The following is a 6,320-nucleotide window of genomic DNA, read 5'->3' on the forward strand; positions in this document are numbered from 1 at the left end:
AACGTTTATTCTTCTTCTGCTCTTTAAGTAACTTAAAAACTAGCAAGTTCTGTAGTCATTCAAAACTTATCCAAGTTTTTACCAAAGTTAATAAATATTTCATTGTTCACCCATTGGTAATGAAAAATTTACCCTGTCTTAATAGTTAAACACAAGCACCTTGAAATCGAGTCCCCTCACCAAGCATATTTTTCAAATAAAAACACACTGAACAAATTCTTATAATAATAAATGAATTAATAAATACGTATATAAATAAATATGTTAAATAAATATATGAAATAAATAAATGAAATAAATAAATGAATGAAACGATGTCTAGCGCATAAGCATCGTTACACCCCCTTTTTATCAAAACTCCAGATTATAAAAAATCCTAAAGGTCATCCAAAGGTCATAAAAAAGCAATAAAAGGGGCAATAAAACTGTCAAGATTCAGTTTGACGAAAGGTTGTTAGATACTATTTTTTATCTTTCCATGTGGTGAAATGGTTAAAGCATCTACACTGAAGGCAGGTGATCCCCGGGTCGTGTCTTGAGGATGGCAATTTATTCTTATTCATATATCACACTTATATCATGTACAGTCGTGGCTAAAAGTTTTGAGAATGACACAAATATTAGTTTTTACAAAGTTTGCTGCTAAACTGCTTTTAGATCTTTGTTTCAGTTGTTTCTGTGAAGGTACTAAAATATAATTACAAGCACTTTATATGTTTCAAAGGCTTTTATCGACAATTACATAACATTTATGCAAAAAGTCAGTATTTGCAGTGTTGGCCCTTCTTTTTCAGGACCTCTGCAATTCGACTGGGCATGCTCTCAATCAACTTCTGGGCCAAATCCTGACTGATAGCAACCCATTCTTTCATAATCACTTCTTGGAGTTTTTCAGAATTATTAGGTTTTTGTTTGTCCACCCACCTCTTGAGGATTGACCACAAGTTCTCAATGGGATTAAGATCTGGGAAGTTTCCAGGCCATGGACCAAAAATTTCAACGTTTTGGTCCCAGAGCCACTTAGTTGTTACTTTTGCCTTATGACACGGTGCTCCATTGTGCTGGAAAATGCATTGTTCTTCACCAAACTGTTGTTGGATTGTTGAAGAAGTTGCTGTTGGAGCAATATTTAGAACTAAAATAAAATTAAATCTTATTATGATCTAATTTAAGCAAAGTAAATAAGCCTTTAGTTTTTATCATGTGTAACACTCATAGCCAGAAATCAGACTCTGGGTGTGCATCAGAAAAAGTGGGTGTGTTATTGGCAGATTAATGTGCAAAAATTATATAATAAGATTATATAAGCTACATAGCCTTTATAAGACTCTACTTTTGTTTAAGTGCACTTACAATGACGACAAAACCTTATGATTTTGTAAAATAATGAAAGTAAACAGGGTGCGCTATTCTGGTTTTAGTGAACTTAAGCGCATCAGAAAAAGGACCCCAAAACTCTGTGTATACTCACCTCACAGACATGAAAAATATATACTCATAGAAAGCTAAATTTCTTCTTTTATATAAACTAATGAAAAAGAAATTTTAGATTATGTAAGTCGAACGAAACATGAATTACAGGCTCGTCCACTGCTGTGGAGATGATAAGATGACATGATTACCTTCATCATAGCCGAAACCAAAGACATCACTAATTTATCAATTTATTATTAAAATGGACAGAGTCAGTGCTGTTTTTCACGACACATAAGTCTACTTCTGCCGGTGCACTCTGGAAAACTTTATGCATGCAGTTAAAATTAAGGAGGAGGATCACGACGCAAGATGTAAGTAAATGCTCATTGCTGCGCTGTTTGGGAAAGGGCTGTGCTGATGATGTGTGGTCTGCTTTCTGTGTGTTTTTGTGTGTGTGTGTGTGTGTGGTGTCACCTGAGAAGTGTCAATAGAAATTATATATTCATAAAAAGTTGAGGATTATTCAGTGAAACAGAGGCTCTACTTAAAAAAGTTAGGCACATCAGTCACTTTACCCAAATAAAAGTTTTTTCAGAGAAAGGCTCACCTTTCAGTGGATGTGCATGTTAAACTTTTCAGACGAGCTGAACACATTCTATGCTTACTTCGAAGCTGCAGCTAAAGATGGTAGCAATGCTAATGCTAGTAGCGCTAACGACTGCAGACAGAAAGACACTGCCAGCACCGGAAACTGTTCGGTGTTCATCATCTCCGAGCATGACGTGAGGAGAGCCTTCAGGAGAGTGAACACCCAGAAATCAGCAGGACTAGACGACATCTCAGATCGAGTCCTCAGAGCCTGCACAGACCACCTGTGTTCACAGAGATATTCAACCTCTCCTTATATCAGTCGGTGATCCCCATATGCTTTGAGTCCATTATTGTTACTGTTACAAAGAAATCTCATCCTGCTTCGCTCAATGACTATCGACCTGTAGCCCTCACCTCAGTAGTGATTAAGTGCTTTGAACGGCTGGTCAGAGACTTCATCATTTCTTCACTACCCGACACACTGGACCCACTACAGTTTGCATACCGCTCGAACCGCTCTACAGATGATGTCATCTCTCATCTCCTCCACACATCTCCCACTCACCTGGGGCCTCATGTATCAACGCTGCTTACCGCAAAAACTTTGCTTTACGCCAGTTTTCACGCTAACGGTCGGATTTACCAACAGTGAAATTAGTGTGAGAATGTGTGTTCTTCCACGCCAACTTTATGTCTGGCATAAGTATATTTTTATATTTTTATATATTGTACAATCCATTTTGAACAATCCTTCTCACCCGCTATACAGTGTCTTTGCTGAACAGAGGAGCAGTTTCAGCCAGAGACTGATTACTATCAAGTGTTCCACAGAGCGCCACAGAAGATCCTTTCTCCCAACGGCCATAAAAATTTACAACTCTTCCCTGTAACTCATGCACACATGTATGTGGATTTTTCACTAACTGTTACACAACAGGACATTATCACTTACCATATTAATAATATAATTACTGCAATACTACTCCCCAATAAAATATGTAATACAAGATTACATACAATAATACAATATTACATAAACAATACTAGATTACTGTGCAATACTTACAAGTGGCCCTGAGTCATATTCTTATGGTACTTACTGTTTTAAGAACTTTTTTTTTTTTTTTTAAGATTATTATTATTATTTATTACCTTTATTCTTTATTACCTTTCTTAGTTAACAACTGTGAGCACCTGTAACTGAGCATAAGCAATTTCCCTCTGGGATTAATAAAGTTATTTGAATCTTGAATCTTGAATTTCTTGTGTGTGTTTGTTTTATTTCTATTGGCGACTCCTAGAGGCAATTATGTTAAATTGCACACTACAAAGTATCGCACCAACACATGTGAAAAACATTGCTATTAATTTAAAATTGATAAAATGGGTTAAATAACACAATATTTTTCTACCAATTATGTGATTTAGAACATATAATGTATACAACCCTTAGTCTATGGCAATGGCAGTGTTGGCCCTATTAGAGGACATTGTCAATGGCCGAATCCGAAGGGACGCGTTTTTAGGGATCACAGTGATTTTCTGGCCCACGATGATGACTGGCTTATTAGCCATTTCAGATTTCCAAGAGCTATCATTTTTGAGCTCTGTGCTGAGTTGGGTCCAAATTTGGAAAGAGAGACAGCGAGGAGCCACGCATTACCCGTTCCCTTACAGGTGCTGACAACGCTTGATTTTCTGGTAACTGGTTCTTTCCAAAGGGAACTGGCAGACCGCTCGGGGTTAAGCCAGTCGTCTTTGAGCCGTGCAATGCCAGCTGTATGGGATGGGATCATCCGCATGTCTAGCAGGTATATAAGGTTTCCATACCATGCAGTTGACCAGCCAAACATTAAAGCGCAATTTGCAGCGATCGCCGGTTTTCCTAATGTAATCGGAGCAATTGACTGCACGCACATTACTGTAAAGGCGCCATCTGAAGACGAATTTGCATACGTAAATCGGAAACATTTCCATTCAATAAATGTGCAAATAATATGTGATGCTCAAATGCGCCTAACAAATATTGTGGCAAGGTGGCCTGGGACAACCCATGATTCATTCATCCTCACAAACAGCATGGTTGGGATGAGGCTTCAAGGTGGCAGGGTGCGCGATGGGTGGCCTTCATGGTGAGTGATGTATTTAAAGATATTATTCCAGCTAATTTTTTATTTTTTTTCTTATTAATTCCGGAGGACAAACTTGCAAAAGCAAGGTCTACTTCCGATAGGAGCACCTCCAATTCACATTCTGTGAAGTTTCTCTTCTTGCTTGCTTTTGCCATTGCTTTTTCGTTGGGTTTTGCCAAAGTGGAGTCATTACCATATTTATACAGGGGAGGAGGCAGGGAGGGGTTTTGCGCTCGTGCATGTGCGCTCAATTTCACGTTAATTTGGATGTACAAAGAGAATATGCGTGGGATTCCGCGTACGCAGTGTTTTATACATCAGATTTTTTTAATGCGTACGCACATTTACATCTTTGTCCGTACGCAATGTTTTAGTATGAATTCAACGCAAGTCTTTGTACATGAGGCCCCTGGTGAATGTGATGAGTACTCAGTTACAGTTCATGTTATTAGGAAAGAGTTTGTGATGGCAGAATGTTTGTAAGTTACTCTGTACACTGGAATTGTTTAAATTGTATCATAGGCAGGACTAAGCTGATGACTGAGGTCAACCCAATAGCAGACTCAGAGGCAAGAAGAAGTTTAGAGATTTTAATAAACTGATTGAATTCGGCAAAATAAATCATATTTAAGAATCGAATGAGAAGGCATTAAAGAACAGAGGTGAGTCTGTTATAGTGGATGATTTTCTGGGCTAAATAGAGAATTCTTGGTTGACTTAGGGGAATCATCTGTGACTGAAATAAACAAGAAAAAGTGTCTGTCAGATCTGTATTGTTGGTCCCAAGTTCCTAAGACAGAGAAAAGTTAAAACTAGAAAAAAGGAAGAAAAACAGCAGTAATGCATAGATCTTTCTGACCAAACTTTCTGTCTGATTAAACAAATGAAATGGAAACTTAGAAGTTATAGTGATGAGTGAAGCTGCCACAAAGCTGCACTTTCAGAAGAACTGCCGTACTGGCACAATGACAAATCTAAGGAAATGCTGAAGTCCTTTTTGGATAGAGGGTCTTGGCTAGTCAGTTACATCATTGCTGTGTCCATTTGTATCTTGAATCGGGTGAAGTTAAACCCAAGGAAAGAAACTGCTTCATGATGAAATTAACATTTTTTGGTTTTATCATATACCTGGTTCACAAAGATCCTCTGAAGAACAAAATGAAGTTCCTGAGGGAATTGTTTACCAATGACTAGGTTATGGCAGGTGCCTTCGCCATTTCAAATGGTACTATAAGGCATTTGTGGTCAAGTTTGATAAAAACCTTAGCAGTCTGCAGGTTGTCAAAGCCAATAGACATCAAGGGAACAGTAAAATAAAATTTTATTTATTACCGTAGCCAAATTAACCAGAAATAAGACCACTGCTGAAATCTCCACAACAACATTGTGCAATAGTGAAGACTTCATGAACGTTTTTAATAATAAAATTGTAAATATTAGGCATAAAATTGAGGCTTTGAAACCGGACAGTGCAACTGATGCAGATGTTTAAACTAACCATGTCAGATCGGAACCTAGAAGACTTTACTCCCCCTGAAGAGAATGAACTAATTTCACTTATCTTTTCTGCAAGTTCATCAACCTGTATATTAGATCCTATACTGACACATTTTCTCAAACAGATAGTGCTGGAAATAACAGAATCGCTGTTGAAAATAATTATTCTTCACTCAGCATTGGGTATTATATCGTTGCATTTAATAAACATTCCCTAATCACAAACCCCAATAGGAAATATCTACTGTATCTGCATGAACCATTACCGGTGTCAAATTCTGTAAAGGTCAGCACAAGACTCACCTTAGAAAGTCCCTGGAATTGTCTGTTCCCGAAGACAAAGAACTCACAGCTACTATACAGTACTGGGGGTACTAAACTCACAATGGGAGGCAGTCCTTTTATTATTTTATATTGCAATCAACTACAACTTTAGCCAAGAAAAGCCATAAATGGTAAATAAGTATAACTAAGCATAGGGTTCAAAGGAAAATAAAAGAACACAAAGTCTTGTAAACCTAAATCAACAATGCCTGGTAACACTGCTTAAGAACATTATCGAAGTACAACATACCCTGGTCCTGTGACTCATGTTCTAACAGCCTTACTCTACTAACCACTTGGCAGGTTATAACCTTATAAGGCAAACACTGAAGAACTAAGCTGCTCTCTACTGCTTTTAAC

This window comes from Clarias gariepinus, chromosome 2 (genome assembly GCF_024256425.1).
Source record: "Clarias gariepinus isolate MV-2021 ecotype Netherlands chromosome 2, CGAR_prim_01v2, whole genome shotgun sequence".
NCBI lineage: Eukaryota > Metazoa > Chordata > Actinopteri > Siluriformes > Clariidae > Clarias > Clarias gariepinus.